General features: G+C 41.3%; 1 protein-coding gene across 3 annotated transcripts in view; it reads left to right on the forward strand.

Annotated features, from left to right (window-relative positions):
* The first annotated feature begins 7,658 nt into the window (after positions 1–7,658).
* Positions 7,659–17,072, forward strand: part of Atf2 (activating transcription factor 2) — an 81,186-nt gene continuing 71,772 nt past the window's right edge. For all 3 annotated transcript variants that reach the window (XM_038337073.2, XM_038337072.2, XM_038337074.2), the window contains exon 1: positions 7,659–7,802. The gene's annotated coding sequence lies outside the window, so the exon portion shown is untranslated. The remainder of the gene's footprint in view (positions 7,803–17,072) is intronic.

The raw sequence follows: 17,072 nt of genomic DNA on the forward strand, positions 1-17,072 counted from the left end.
ATCTGAGTATTCCATTGCTGAGTATTCCACACAAATTTATTGCTATGTTAGCCATATATGGTTTTAATATTCCTCTCTCTTTCTGGCCCTGTATGTTTGACCCATCCCATGCTCTGCTTTACTTGAGATGAAGTTTTGATCCCTGAAAACTAAACATGTACATCCTGAAGAGACTAATTTGGATGCCAAGATTCTGACTAAATTAAGTTACGTCTGCACCTGTGTCTACCAGACCTTCAAGACAATGTCATTTATTCATATTTTTAATTTTAGTCTTTGTTCATTTATAGAAGTTTGCCAAAATATTTGCTTTATGGTTTCTCCTGAATTTTTTGTTCTCTCTTCTATAGCTGTTCCATTATCCAGAGCAGTATGGTGTCTTACATACACATCAGGTTCTTTAATAGCTCTGGGAAGGAGTTTCCTCTACACTGGCAGGAAACAACCAAACTGGATTTGGCATAGGGCTCCGTGAGGGGCCCCTCAGTGAGTTTCCCCAAAGGCAAAGAATTACCTTGAATATTCCTCCTTGAGTTAGTTCAATGCCTGCCTTTGCCATACCTTCTGCATAATGCACAAGGGAGGGGCGTTTTGACTGGATTATTCTTAGAAAAAAAAACATTGTTTCTAGGAATTCTCTGCCTACAACCCACTTTTCAAGTGACTTCCTTTGCCACAATTATAACATTTGAAATTTCAATTTTTTTCTCAAACCTCTGGAAAAACCTCTCCTATCCATGTATGATCATGGTGATAAGATTCAATGTAGCAATCTCTTCTGCTCCAGTGAAAGGCCCTGGTGAAATTTTACTTTTTCTGCTCAACTCCCAAGGGACTTTCCCAGCAGATGTAACTGTTTCTCTTGTTTATTTCTGCCCAGCTCCCCTAGCAGAATGCCTCGGGAAAGGTTCTTTTTGTTTGTCTGCTCAGTTTATGCTGTTTATTTATTCTGATCCTCATCAGGAAAAGGAGATCTTCACCCAAAACTCTTTAAGAAAGAGATTGATTTCAGAAGGAGTAGTCCAGGAGGTGGCTGCCTCTGCCAGGGTGGGAAAGGACAGCCAGCAACTGACTAGTCAGAGGGGCTTAATATAGGGCTTCTTAGGGGCAGAGTTTTCCCAGGGAGAAGATTTTCTGTTCAGGGATTGGTTAGTTTTCCTACGGGACTGATTGGTTTAGTTGGTCAGGGGCAGAGTTGGCTCTGGTTTCAGAGAGAAACTGTGTTTCCTTCACTGGCCCTTTTTTACCTTTTGGTTCTGTTTTCAAGGCTAAGGCATATTTCTTTCACTGGCTCTGGTTCTATGGTCAAAGTGTGTTTCTTTGGCTCTGGTTTCAGAGTCAGGATGTGTTTCTTAGTTTCTGGGTTCAGGGCTAATGTGTTGTTTTCACTGGCCCAGGTTCAGGGCCAAGGTGTTAGATTTCCTGCTCAGGGATTGGTTGGTTTTCCTGCTCAGGAATTGGTTGATTTCATGTTCAGGTGGTCAGGTATAGAGTTGGCTCTGGTTTCAGGGCCAAACTGTGTTTCTTTCACTGGCCTTTTTTAGATTTATGGCTCTAGTTTCAGGGCCAGGGCATATTTCTTTCACTGGCTCTGGTTCCAGGGCCAAAGTGTGTTTCTTTGGTTCTGGTTTCAGGGTGAGCATGTGTTTCTTAGTTCTGGGTTCAGGGCTAAAGTGTTGCTTTCACTGGCTTGGGTTTCAGGGCCTGGGTGGGTTTCTTTGGTAGACCATTTTACCCTACAGTGAAACCGTCACAAACAAACAAACAAGAGAAAGAAAGGGGTAGTGAGGGAGGGGGAAAGAAAAAAAGAAAATTCCGTTTTTGTTTTCTGGAAAAATTGTGTTTTTCAGAAGTGTTATTTATGTTGTGTATTATTAGATGTTCAAAGACCCTTAGCCAGAAATCCACTGATTTAATGTGCCAGTGAAAAAACAAATTCTAATATTTCACTTTCAACTTTATAGACATTTCATTTACATTTCACTCAGAACTCTAGAGAGCTACACAAGATTGACTGGGTCTCTTAGTTGCTGGACAACTCTGTTTTGCAAACTTTGTAACCCTATGGTTCTATGTCACATTCTTTAAACTATCAATCTGTTTATACTCTCTAAAACTTGGCCCTGCTGCCTGGCAGGAATTTATATAATTTTTTCCCACCTAAATGTCATAAATGAAGTATCTCTTCTGAAATATTTAGCAACTTAGATTTTTTTTTCTCTCCAGAGAGTATCAATACTGAAGAGAAAAACTGACCTAAGACCTAGAGAGACCCATAACGCAAAGACTCTTGGCTGTTCTTCCTGTTTGCATAAGCTAGCATTCTGCTGATGTTGACAGAGACTCCCCAGGGAACCTATGGGACCTTGGCAACAGTTGATTTCAATGGTAGCATTAGTCGGCACTTTCCAGGCATAGTGATTCCATTTTTTTATATTTAAGTCTCAGAAATTGCTTCCTCTAACAGCTACACAAGGTTGGCTGGGTCTCTTGGCTTTAGGACAACTCAATATTATTCCCTTGAGTCTTGTATTTAGCAGAGAATTGGCAGATTTTCCCATCTCTCAAGAGATACCTAAAGATCTGCTACACTCAAGCTTCTCAAATTGTATAAAAATAGCATTTGTAACATTGCATGTTTTCACACCTTTTTTTTGTACCATAGAACATAACTCCATTTAAGTTATTATAGTAGCAAAAAGAATTTTACTCAAACAGGGCCTGATGGTGCATGCCTTTAGCACTGGGGAGGCAGAGGCAGGAAGATCTCTAAGTCCAAGGCTAGCCTGGTCTACATAGTGAGTTCCAGAACAGCTAGGGCTATGCTTTTTGACCTCGTCTAAAAAAACGAAACAAAACAAAACTTATTTAGTATACCTCCACACAAGAGCCTTAGTAAGGTAGCTTCAGCCAGGTGCAGTGCAGGAGTGCCCATGCTTGAGGAGTGTCAATGCCCTACAGGAGCTAGAGCATTTAGTTGATGGGTGACCTACCAGGTTATGTGCAAGGTAAGAGGGCCCTGGGAATGAATAGTGTATTAGTCAAGGGGTCTAGATGGATCACTATGAACAGAAAGACCTCCCTCAGTTTTCGGCATAAGGAATCAATGGCTTTGGTATTTTGTATTTCGTGGGCCTTAGGTTAACACAGACTTGTCGCGGAATCATGAAGGTCAAATCATGTAATTGCTTCCTCAAGTAGCTGCACACGGTTGGCTGGGCCTCTTAGCTGTCAGACAACTCATTATCCTTCATAATCTTCAGTATTTAAACTTCTCAGAGGTAATATCTAATTACTAACTATCTCAAGTGAGATATGCCATTCAGGAGAAGAAAGTAAACATTCTTGCCAGGAAGCAGGGCCAAGTTTTAGGGAGAAAAATCTATGCTAGAAATTAGTTCCATATACTTATATTGATAACGTAAGAATGTACGATATGATGGCAATCCCTCCATCTAATAAGTAAGATTGGAGATAAGAGGAAACACTGATTATCAGGGATAAAAACGAAGGTCTGACGTCCATTTTCCCCCGAGCTTTTCTCATGAGCCAACTGATAAAATCTGAAATGAAGCGCACCCTTTGAATCTCCCCACACTGTTACACAGCAGGAGTTATCATTAAGAAACCAAGGATTTGGTTTCGCTTGGACAACTGTGTTTTTAAAATGTTATGAACAGAAACCTTCATGGTTAAGTACAGGAACCAAGGGGCAATAAAAATATTTCAACAATATGCAGGAAACCCCGGGGTAGCCAGAGGGTGGGACAGAGAATCTGTCATGACATGGAAGAGCCTGGAATATCTGAAGCTTTGTGACACCTTGGACATTGGCCTAGCAGTCGTGCCCACTTTCTCCACACCTTTTACACTTGACCCCCCTGGCAAAGTCCAAGCTAATCCACTCTATTACAATATACATTGATACCATGAACATATGGAATCTTTTCCAGGGGCTTGATGCTAATTGTATCAGACAGACACAAGAGCCCCTGGAGTACTCTGTGTCGTGCCTTGCTAGACACACAAAAGGTGTTTCATAGGTTAAATACCCCCTCCCATGTATGTGGGTACACACATCTTCTAGCAATAACAGACTAGCGGATTAAAATAGGTTGAAATACCACATGCTCTGACATTTGAGAACATTAAAGACGATTCTTGTAGCATTTAGTACAAGAGTACTTTCATGATAGACGTGAGTTCTTCCCAAACAATTTCTTCTTGTACGTAAGGGATGCACCTTTTGTTCAGAAGCCATGCATTTTTTTCCTTAAAAACGTCATTGTTGGTCATGCACTTAGGGACAAATATAAATTGATATCTGGAATGTTCATCAGAGAATAAACTCCTAAGGCATTTACACAAAAGGATACAAAGACATTTCAAACAGATAGTGCCTATATATCAAGGCACCAAATAAGAAAAATGTAAAAACACAGGGAATAGAATGAAATGCAGGTTTTCAGATAGACAGCATGTCACATTAAATTTTTTAATTTTTATTTGTGTCTGTCCGTGTCCGTGTGTGTGTCCGTGTGTGTGTGTGTGTGTGTGTGTGTGTGTGCAGGATCTCTCAAATACCAGAAGAGTGTCAGATCCCTTGGAGCTAAAGTTACTAGAGTCTTCTGTAAGCCACCTGCCAACTTGGGAGCTTGGCTTCACGGTCTTTTTGATACAGCAGCAATGGATCTTAACCAAAGACCCATCTCTTCAACCTTTGTACCAAGTTCTTAAAGGAGACTCACTCTCCTTAAAGATAAAAGAGGTAGATACAGTTATGCAACAATAAAACATGCAAATGAGAGGCCCAAAGGAAACTTCCTACATTGTAAGCCGAAAACTGAAGAGAAACTTTGTGGCAGCTGGGGACACTGAGGAATCAGACTCCAAGAGAGACAAGGGGGAAACAGGACATCTTGATGGATGGGATCAGAACTGAAAATGCTCAGTTAGCTTGCTTCCATCTGTAGAAAAGCTAGAGTGCAGGGGTGTAACAGAATAAGAGGTAAAGGGAGCTCCCTTGTTTACTACCAATTAGCCAATATGACTAAGCAAGAACTACATTCTTTGCATTGGATTTTTTTTAACTGAGATTTCATTTTTTTTCTCGGCTGAGGCATCTTTAAAAAGTTAGCGAAAGCTGGGCAGAGGCACACACCTTTAACCCCAGCACTTGGGAGGCAGAGGCAGGCTGGTCTCTGTGAGTTTGAAACCAGCCTTCTCTACAGAGCAAGTTTCAGGACAGCCAAGACTACAAGAGAAAGCCCATCTTAAGGGAAAAAAAGTTAGTTAAAACTAAAATTTCCAAACAAAACAAAACCCACATTTCTTGCTTATATAAAAATTCTAAAAAGATTTTCTTTAAAATAACATGTTCTAGTATGGTGTGTAGAAAATTACTTGATAATTTAGTATCAAAACTTCTTATACTCGAGATGAGAATGAATCAGTTTGGATACAAGAATTTTAATTTTTTCATATACATGGTGGAGAGGCAATTTTAAAAAACTCAGTTCTAACTGATGTAAAGTCCTCTTGCAATGCCCTAACGTTTTCAGGTGCTTCCCTCACATTAGGTATTTTGTCGGGTGGAGGAAAGGCCATTTTGGTGAGAGTTTTCTAGCTCTAGCAGTTTACGATAAGGCAGTCCGACATTTTATCTACCATCATCTCGACCAGTAATCTGAGCAGCTGAGAGTTGGCTGATATAATTGGTGTCAACGCCACCAACGTCACTGCGGTGTCACTAATATTACAGGGTGGGACTTTCATGTCAGCTTCAGAACCAGCGCTGTTGTTAATCCGATTTCTTTCAGGTTTCTTGAGTAATTACAACTCGTTTTAAAGGAAGATGGTGTTGGCGCACACGCATGTACACAGGCCAGGAACCTATTAAAAGGCCCAGTGACATGACAATTTCACTTTCCTGCCAGGCATCATTATTAGACCGCAGGTTCATTAACCCTCGAGCACTATTCCCGATAAGCTTACAAGTTTAGTTCCACTTGGCGTGGAGAAACGGAGTGTATTATATGTAAATACTTAAGTTGTACTCATAAATCTAGATTAGAAATAACCATTTAGCAGATGGAGAAGCGTGACACCAAAAAAGCTTGCTTTTAAAAATGATTCATGCAAAACTTCACAGACCCCCTTAACCACATTTTTCCACTTGTGCATATTTGTTGGACAACCAACATCCCTAAAACTAGCACCAAAACCTTCAGTGTGGACAGAAAATAATAAAACATTAGGAATAAGTATTGCATCTTACTCTTTTTTTTAGGAGTGTATCTGAACTAGTTCTGAAGTTGTCAAGGTCTGTCTCTTTTGTCGTCGTTACACTAATTAAATAATATTCCTTATTGCTTCCAGCTTTAAGGACTTCTCACTTTATGTGTATGAGTATTTGCTTGCATGAACGCATGTGCACCACACGTTCACCTAGGCCAGAAGAGGTTGTCGGATTCCCGTTTGTGAGCAGTCAGCCATATGGATGCTGCAAAACCGAACCTATCAGCAAGAGCTCCTAACCACTGCACCATCTCTCCAGGTTCTTACCCCCAGTTTTTAAAAAGCTACTTCCAGATATTATCAGGCGTGTCTTGGGCACTACAACTTACAAACCAAAGGGAAAATATTGCTGTTAGAATGCCACTTCTATGCTGTGTTAACTGGTCCTCTCTAAAACTTTAATATCGGTTTCGTAAGCTTCAAAAGATTGAAGCGATCCTAGTGAAATTAATGTTTTTACCTGTAATCAAGAAAATGTAATAAAAGAGAACACACCATGATCTTATTTCTCAAGAAAAAAGATCGTTGCATTGTTTTAAAATATGGTAACATGGTGGAAGTCGTTCTATTTCCTTTGGACTGTTTCCTTTGAACACAGACCTATGTAAGATACAATGTACTTGATGCGGGGTGGGGGCGGAGAATCAGCTCCAGTTCTAGCTTAGGAAAATCTGAACAAAGACCTCTCCGAGACAAGGCTTCTCTTTTCTACGCCCTTAGGGCTGACTTATTTTGCTTCTGCCCGCACATGGAGCGGGTGTGATGACTGGCAAAGCCCCACTCCCCCCAACCTTAAGCATAGTTCCCCAGCTCTGGCTTCCGGGTAGCCGGAGGGTGGTCCAGGAGCGCGTCTCCCTCCGTGTCCTCCAGATCCCTAGAGAGGCCGGAAACCGACACACCGAAGACGTCCCGAGCTCTGGGTTGAGCTCCTTCAGCCTCCCCACACCTCACCTTTCTTCTCTCACACCGCCCACGCCCTCCCCTCTCCCTTCACCGGCACCTGCGCGCGCGCCCCCGATGCCGTGCCCGCCTCCCGCTGGCTGCCAATCACAGCTCCCCTTCCTGCTGTTCCCTGGTTACCGAAACAACGGTCCTGAGGCTTTGGCCACGCCCCCTGGCGCTGCTTCCCGCCTTTCGCGCCCTTCGTCCAATCCCTAGCGTCCGAGTTCTCTCCTGTTCCCGCCTCCCGGCCCCCGCCCTCCCGAAGGCCCGCCCCCTTTCGGAAGCACGGCGGCGTCACCTGACCCGTAGGCGCTCCCTCGGTAGAAAGCAGGAAGGGGCGTGTGCGCGAAGGGGAGGGGCGCGAGAAGAAAGCGGCGGGGATGCCGGGAGCGGGGCGGGGCGAAGGCTTGTCAGTCGGGTCTCGCGAGAGAGGACGGAAGCCTGTGGGAGCCCGTGGCCTTTAAAGTGCGATTCAGCCCTTTCCTCCGGGGCTAGTTTGTAAACACGGCTGGGCTCCGGGCTGCCGGGGGGTGGACAGCACCATGAATTAGGGACCTGGACAGGTGAGTAGTGGGGGAAAGGGCCGCGGTCTAGGGGGGCTGTGAGGATCCAGAGGAAGAAGGCGCTAACATGGCGACGTCTCTGCCCGTAGTCCCCACCCCCCGCCTCCCACCCCCTTGGCGCCCCTGCTGTGGACCCCAACCCTCCGGACCGCTGTGGCCGCGCCGCCGCTGCTGGCCTGGCGGACCGACCGGACCCGTTAGGTAACGCGGCTGCTGCGTCGGCCTCTCCCTCGCGCGCTTTCCCAAGGCTGAGCAAAAGGGAATAACGACTCCCTCAGACCCCTCCCTCCGCTGTACCATCCCCTTGTGTGGTCACTTGAGAGGTCCCCGGGGCGCTCTTCGGATCCGCCCAGCTGACGGGCGGGGGAGACCCCCGCCTCAAGTCCTTGATCGGGCTGCAGGAGGGTCCACGCTGGGCTCCCCACCCAGGGCTCCGACGGTTGAGCACCGCGGGCTTTGGGATGGTGCGGTGGAGAAGGCTTGGGCAGCGTGGCTAAAGATCGAGCCAGGGTCCCTGGCTTCGTTGCAACGTGATGGAGCCTATGGTGTGAAGTACCTGGGAGCTGGAGGTCTCTCGGCCTTTCCCGTCCTTTCTGCCACCCTCACACTCCCGCTACCCCCCACTTTTTCCAGGTGGGGCGGGGCTGAGGTGTGGGTGCAGGTTGATTCTGCTTTTTCCCCCCATTTTTTTTTTATCTCGACGGGTGTTCTGCAGAGCTAATCTGTTCCTTTTATCAATACCCTAGGGACAAGGGAGAGAGAATAGTGTGGGTTTTTTGGGGGTGTGAGTGTGTCTGCCTGCTTGCCTGCCTGCGCCTGTCTCTGTGTCTCCATAGTGCTCATTCATTGAACCAGACCTAGGAGGAGCTGGGGACCATTTTTATGCATCTAGGTAATATAAAATTGTCTCTTCTTAATGGGGACTCTTAAAACTGAGGAGGCCGGGTAAAACTACCGTCAGTATAATGGAGTAAAAGGGATTATTTATGGTAGACCCTTAGGCCTGTATACTAATACCTGGATTACCTTGTGGAAGTCAGTTTCTTAGGGATCACAAATTATGGAGACATTCACACCACATGCATGTAATGCTATATTTGAAACCAGACCAAACTCTGACTCTTCTCTGAGCTCACTTTTTTCTATTTGAAGAAATTCTTAACCCCTGGAATTGCCATTGTCAGTAATAACCATTTCAGGAATACTCCTTCAGAACCAAATGGCCTTGATCAGTTGCACCAAAACTGGAAAGTAAGACTTTATAAAAGCCTATTTTCAAACAAGTAAGTCTAGATGATTTCCTGAAAGAGACACAGTAAAAATCTTGTATTTAAATTTACTAATCCCACTTGAAGAATCCACCACAGTATATTTTTTCCAAACATATAGGGATATTTTGTAGAGTAAGCTAAACATGTATCCTGTATAAGTTAAGAAAAGTCAGTTCATGGAATTTTTTTTATTTTAACTTTTCAAGACAAGGTTTCTTTGTGTGTAGCCTTGACTGTCCTGGAACTCATCTGTAGACCAAGCTGGCCTCGAACTCACAGAGAACCTCCTGCCTCTGCCTCCGGATTGCTGGGATTAAAGGCGTGCGCCAAAACAGCCCAGCAAGTTCATGGATCTTAATTCATCAGTTGTGTTATAATTAAGCTTCTAGGTCTTAAAAATAATTTTGAAAAATCTTCAAATTAACAGTGTTTATGCTGCCCTCCTAAGCTGTTTTTCAGTCTCAGTTTTAAAGATGCTGCTGCCATTAAGTTTTGAAAAATCGCTTAAAATGTAATATTGTGCTCATTTAGAACTTAATTCTTTGGTATCTGTTTTTGTGGGAGGGTGGTTCGAAACAGTTTCTCCTGGCTGCCCTGGCTGTCCTGGAACTCCTTTTGTAGACCAGAGCTCAGAGCTCCTCCTGCCTCTGCCTCCTAAATGCTGGGATTAAAGTTGTGAGCCACCATCCCTGGCAGTTCTTTGTTATCTGTAATTTCTAGAGATGCACTTTCAGGGGGATTGTCTTATTTTTGATATAAGGTACTAAAAACTTCTACCTGGAAATTCCTTTAACATTACTAGGCTCTTGATTTTGTATTTGGAGCAATAGCAAATGTGTTACCTAGAAAAGCTTATATTTATTTTTATGTAGAGGAGTAATGTTAAACTAAACTGGTTCTATGTCAGCCCTTTAACAAATAATTGGAGGGGTACTTTGATGGATGTTTAAAATTTTAAAGCTGTATTGTTTTGAAATTTTATCATCCATCAAATATCTCATGGCTAACATTAAATCAATATATATAGTTTTTTCTACTTTTAAAAATCTTGAAACCTTGAGTTCTAATCTGTACTTTATCTGTACTCTCCTAATCAATTATCTATCTAAATCTGGTAAACAACTCTACCATACGTGCTGTTTCCGTCATTCTTGCCTTTGGGCTCTTCCGATATGATATGTGTGTCATGAACTGGCATTTCTTTCTTTTGTAACTCTTACTGAAATGCCTTTAGAAAGGTAATTCCTTCATATTTAAAACATAATTCCGGAATGTCCCTTTATTAGAAGCAATGAAAGTAATTGTATAATTCAGTTGACCCCTTTCAAAATTAATATGGATAGTTCTTGAACTACTCCTTGTATTATTAACTTGTAGACTAGAAAAACTACCTAGCATAGTTATATAGTCATTAGTTCAACATTTTTGTGTTTATCTTATAGTCACATATTTCTTCATACTGAAAATTTTCCTGAGATACTATATGTTCTGTGTATTTTTTAAAGATTTGCTTATTTTTATTTTATTTTGCTTGAATATGTGTATGTGCACCATTTGTGTGCAGTGCCTTAGAGGACAGCTGAAATCCTGATTCCCTGAAACTAGAGTACAGATTTTTGTGAGCCGTCATGTAGGTGCTAGAATCTCACCCAGGTCCTCTGCAGGAGCAGCAGGTACTCTCAGCTGCTGAGCTTTTCTACCCTTGTAGAAAAACTCTTTTCTATTGAGCTGTGCATTCCCAAACCCCTCTTTATGTAATCTGTTTGTATTTTTAATTTATGTAGTATGTGCCTGTCTGCCTGTCTGTGGGGTGCTGACATATGTATGGAGATCACAGGACAACTCTGAGGATAAATGTTCTCTTTCCACCACATGGGTTCTGAGGACGGAGCCCTGGTCATCAAATTTGATGGCAAGGTCCTCAGGCACGGAACCGTGTCATTGGCTCTAATGCTGAAGTAGGAGTGATCGTCATCACTACTTTTTTTTTGTTTTGTTTTTGTTTTTTTTTTCTGTTTTTGTCTGTGGGAGAAAAGTCCTAGAAAAACACTTCCTTTGTTCTGTTTCTCAAAAAGATCAAATAAGGTATCATTTCATAGAAAATGGAGGACTGTTATGAGTCTTTAAGGCCATGGTAATTGTAATTACCTGTTTTTTATCACAAAAATATGGAATACACAATTATAAACATGTATGTGATATATATGTCTTCTCATTGACTTATTGACAAACCTAAAACTGGTATATTTTCAGTTTAAGATAGATTCTATGATGTTTACTTTGTTTTTGTTGATCACTGTAAATTTTTCATCTTATTATCTTTAGGCTTATGTATAATGTGTTTATATTGGTGCGCACACGCCACAACTTGGGTGTGACGGTCAGAACAACTTTACGGAGGCAGTTCTTTCCTTCCACCTGTATGGTCATGGGTGCTGGACTCTGGTATTAGGGTTACACAGCAAGCGCTTTGCTGGCTGAGCCATCTCACTCTCCCCCAAAATAATAATTATTATTTCTATTTCTTCTCTTTTTCTTTATACTCCTTTTTAGGGGAGACCAAAAAGGTTGTAGATATATTTTGGGGGTGTAGGTGAATTATTCAGGTCCATATCTTATCCAGTAATTCTCAACCTTCTCCCCCATTCATATCCAAGAAGTAAAAAGCACTGGAATATAGTAGTGAGTGACTTGTCACTGTGAGGTCCTTGACAAAGTTCTTAGAGTAATTGTTCTTGGCAAATGGACAAATGAACAGACAGACTTGACTTATTTTAGTAGTATATGGCTACCCCTCCCCCCCTTTTTTGATACAGTTTCTCTGTGTAGCCCTGGGTATCCTGGTACTCACTCTGTAGACCAGGCTGGTCTCAGACTCAGAGATCCACAGGCCTCTGCCTCCCAAGGGCTGGGATTTAAGGCATGGGTCACCTTTAGTTTTTAAATAATGTTCTCTAAAGTGTTTTTGTCTAATAGGTTCTAAACTTTTGGATTCCAGTTTTCTACCTTTACTCGTTTAGTTTTGTCTTTCCTAGCATTGTAGTTTTCTATTCTATAGATTTTGTGATGTCTGATGATTATCTACAGTTAATAAGTCACTAAAACCACTCTTAAATTTCCTGCTATTAAATGCCTGAATGGAAAAAAAATTTTCTTTCCTTCCTTCCTTCTTTCTTTCTTTCTTCCTTTCTTCTTTCTTTCTTGATTTGAGATGTGATGTCACTCTAGTCCAGACTGGCCTGAAACTTGTGATGGCCTCAGACACATGGGAGTCCTCTGGCATCAGCCACCCTGTCTAGCTAATTCGCTGTGTTCATTTTTTTTGTTTATTCATTCATTCATTTATCCATTTATTTACTTTTTTTTTAAGTTTTCTTGAGATAGGGATCCTCTGAGTAATCCTGGCTGTCCTGGAATCACTCTGTAGACCAGGCTTACCTTGAACTCAGAGATCTACCTGCCTCTGCCTCCTGAGTGCTAGAATTAAAGGTGTGTTCCATCACTACCCGGCAGTGCAGCTAGTTTTTAATAAGTTTATTTATTTAATTTTGAAGGCAGCGTCTCACTGTGTAGCACTGACATGCCTGGAACTTGCTGTTAAATTGTGCTGGCTTCTAACTCCCAGAGATGTGCTTGCCTTTCCTCATGGGTATTGTTGACGGTGCACACTACCGGCATGCCTAGAGGCTGTGCTCTGCTACTTTTTTTCCTTTCCCTGCTTTTAACATTGAATTAATGAGCATAATTTTCTGTTGTATATACTTTACAGTATTTGATACCTTTTTCTTTCTTTGAGTTGGTTCATAAGATAATAAATTCAATGGAATTGCTTAGCAGAGGAAGTAAATATTTATGAGGTTGCCAAGACTTTTGCTTTCTCCCAGAAAAACGTTAAGCAGGCTTACACTGGCATTTTGGTGTAAATGTGATAGCTTTGCCATCATTTTTCTAACTTTGTGGTTATGTTGTTAAGTATGATGTGATTACTTAATTGGGAATTATTAAGAGAAATAAGTTGTATTGTTTAAGTTTCAAAGTCATATAGTTGACTGTATAATTTTATAGTTACTGAACAATAACATATGTACTGGGACAAATATTTATTTCATATTTTCTTCCACTTCCATTTGTTTCTCCTAAAGTTGACTGAAACTTTGGACAACCTAATAACATCAGTGCTTAAGTTTTGTGCACTTTGCACATTGGACTTACTGGTTTTAACTTATTAGCTACTTTCTGAATTACAGATTTTAAGGAATTACTTTTCTTCCATATATTCTTCTGGCACAATGAATGTAGTTTTAGGGTAGTTGTTAGGACTCAAATTGTCATGAATCTACGTAAGGAGAACTGCACTTAACCTTATAAGCATTTGAGCAGTGTATCAGTGCTCACAGCTGTGTCAGGACTGGCTGCATGCTCAGTGCATGTTAAGGTGATTACTGTCGGAGATCATCCAGAATGCTCATCTCCTGCAGTCCCTTTAGGCATGCTTATGATATGACTTGCAGAGAGTACAACAGTCATTTATTTGGTAGCTTTGGCAACAAATTTGGATTTTTCCTAGGAATTTATAATTTGTGGTAGAAATTACTACCTTAGAATTTCCATAAACCTATTTCAGAGAATTTCATTTTGTTCCATATGCACCTTTTTCCCTAAGTCAGACTTTCCTTTTCATGTAGTAGTGTAGCATATACATATTTTAAGATTATAAAAATTGATGCCATAGTTTTCACTAATCCCATCATCAACAATTTAGTGAGATCTTTCATATCTTCTGATGAAATTAAAATACCACAGTTTTCCAGGAGGTGGTGGCTTGCACCTTTAATCCCAGCATTTGTGAGGCAGAGACAGGTGAATCTCTGAATTCTAGGCCAGCCTGGTCTACAGAGTGACTTCCAGGACAGCCAGAGCTACATAGAGAAACCTGTCTTGAAAAAAACAAAACCAACCAACCAATCAAAAAAAATGCATAGTTTTTTAATATTTTTTTCTTTTGAAGTTTTTACCAAGAATTCATCTAACATAGTTGTACCATCAGTTCCCAGTTATTATGTTGCAAGTTGCTGTGTCTGTGTGTCATTTGTTGGGTATGTTTTAGTGGTGAAATATGGCTATTGGGCTAGGGATTTTTCTTTCACTTTCCTAAACTTAAACATACTTAGAGAGAGAAAGAAGTGAAATTACTGTTACTGTAATAGGAATTATATGTAATCTGTATTTTCCTCGTTGTAATGAAAAGTTTTTATAAGTGAGTTCTTACTACTAATGATGATTGACTAAGTGTAATTTTTTAAAAATGTGTGTGTGGTGTACCTGCACATCCATGCGGATGAGTGCATGTCTGCATGGTTGTGCATTCACATGTGTGCACATGTATGGAGGCCTGGCAAAATATCCAGTGTTTGCCTGGATTAGTCTCTACCTTATTTTTCAAAGTTTTTATTTGTTGTTGTTGTTACTATTATGATGATGATGATGATGTATTTATGCATTGCATGATGTGTGTTTGTGGGCATTCATGCCATGACATGTGTGTAGAGATTGAGGGGCAAGTCTGTGGAATCAGTTCTCTGTCCACCTTTGCATGGGTTCCAAGGTTCAATCTCAGGTACCTTGACTCATCTAGCCATGCACATTTGTTTTCTTTTTTTTGTTGTTTTTTTTTTTTTTTTTGGTTTTTTGGTTTTTTGTTTTTTTTTTTTTTTTTTTTTTTTTGGTTTGAGACAGGGTTTCCCTGTAGTTTCTAGAGCCTGTCCTGGAACTAGCTCTTGTAGACCAGGCTGGCCTCGAACTCAGAGATCCGCCTGCCTCTGCCTCCCGACTGCTGGGATTAAAGGCGTGCACCACCACTGTCCAGCCTGCACATTTGTTTTCGAAGTGGAGTCTCTCACTAAAACTGGAGCTCTTGCATTCAGCAAGGCTACCTGGCGATTGAGCTCTAGAGATCCACCTGATTCCTCTACCCCCAGCACTGGTTCCAAATTCATCTCTTTCTTCTTGGCCTAGCTTATATGTGGGTAATGAAGATAAAATTCAAGTCCTCATTCTTGTGTGTCAGGTACTGTGCTGACAGCCATTTCTTTATCTCCTGAATAATTCCAGTTCTTTTTCTTTTCATTTTGGTGTGTTTGTACATGTGGTATATGTGCGAATACATGTATACAGGTACATATCAGATTGTTTTCTTCAACCTTTTCTCTACCTTATTTTTTGATACAAGGTCTCTCTCTGAACTTGAAGTTCACTTTTGGGTAGGATGATTGTCTAATGAGTTCTCAGGATCCACCTGTCATGATGCGTGCTGGGAATTTGGACGCAGGTTCAATGCTGACTGCATTACCCACTGTGCTATCTTCCCAGCTCCAAAATCATCATAATTCTTGAAGTGTGAATTTCTGGTTCTCATACATAAAGGCCTAGGTTTGATCTCTGACACTGTATAAGCCACTGTGTTGTAGCACAGGTATGTGATCTTAGTAGTGGGAAAGTAGAGGCAGGAGAGCTGAAGTTTAAGGTTATTCTTGGCTCCATAGCAAGTTCCAGGCCAGCATAGGTCATACAAGATTTTACCTCTGAAAACAAAAGCAACCTAGGCTGACTTAGAACTCACTAGAGAGATTCTTGCCTCTGCCTCCCAAGTGCTGAGTTTAAGGTGTTTGCTACCACACCTGGCCCCAAACATTTTATATTAAAATTTTAGAGGGAGAAGGCAGTAAGTATATTTTATTACATGTTTTGAGCAAAAATGATACTGTAAACATTTATCATATAACTTACTCCATTACCAAATCTAAAACCATGTTAATAGTAAAATGATGTGGGAGTTGCCTCTGTATGATGTGAATATCATTGGTTAATAAAGGAACTGCTTTGGGCCTATAGCAGAGCTACAGGGGAACAGAGCTAGGCAGGGAAAACTAAACTGAATGCTGGGAGAAAGAAGGTGGAGTCAGAGAGAAGTCATGTAGCCCCACCAGAGACAGATGCTGCAACTTTACCCAGTAAGCCAGTAAGAAAGCCACAGCTTTCTGTTCTCTGTGGAAACAAAAGCAAAACCTCTTTTCCAAAGTAATATGCCCTTAGACTTAAATTTTGAAGTCAAGATACGTTTAAAATATATGTTGGCTTAGTTTAGCAGACCATACAATGAAATATCTCTGTAGTTAGCTCATTCACAGTCAAAAAAAATTCAAAGAAAACAGTAATACACATAATCTAGACTCTTTGTGTGTTTTCCATCTTTATGTGGCTTTCTTTGAAACTCTTTTATTTTTTATTTTTTTGAGTGTATCTTTGGCCGTCCTGGATCTCACTCTGTAGACCAAGCTGACTTTGAACTCACAGAGATCTGCCTGCATTTGCCTCCCAAATGCTGGGATTAAAGGTGTGTTCCATTACACCTGGCTCCTCTATTTTCTTTTCTTTTCTTTCTTTTTTTTAAAAAGGACTTTCTCTATCCTTTTTCTTTCTTCTTCCAAGCTTACGTATATTTTAAACAGACTATATGTTGTTTAGAGTTTTTTTTCTCATCTGAATCGGTCTTTACTGTATGCATCTATCTTTTTCTGAGCACATGAGTCTTAAATCTGCTAAGCAGTATAGCTATATGGCTAGGATTAAAGCTACAGATTTGGCAGCTGGTTCCACCCCATGCCTTGGCTTCCTGAGAGGCTAGCTTCATGATGGAGGTACTGGCTGGAGCTACGTTTTTTGCCACAACTCTGAAGTTTCTAGGTCCATGCCACCACCAAGAAGCATGCCAGTGGGCTGCTCATAAACACCATTTAAGTGTTTGGTGGCAGGGCCTCTTAAAAGAGCTGCAAGTTTTTTTGTTTTTTTTTTTTGCTGAATCAGGAAGCTTCTCTTAAAGGAGCCACGCCTCTGCTCACAGTCAGCAAACAGAGCTTACTGAAGTAAAGACGGGGTTACCAAGAAGCTGCGCTTGACTCTACTTGTCTGTCTAGAATTCCCCCCACTTTTTTTAACCTTT

Source organism: Arvicola amphibius, chromosome 7 (genome assembly GCF_903992535.2).
Source record: "Arvicola amphibius chromosome 7, mArvAmp1.2, whole genome shotgun sequence".
In the NCBI taxonomy this organism is placed as follows: Eukaryota; Metazoa; Chordata; class Mammalia; order Rodentia; family Cricetidae; genus Arvicola; species Arvicola amphibius.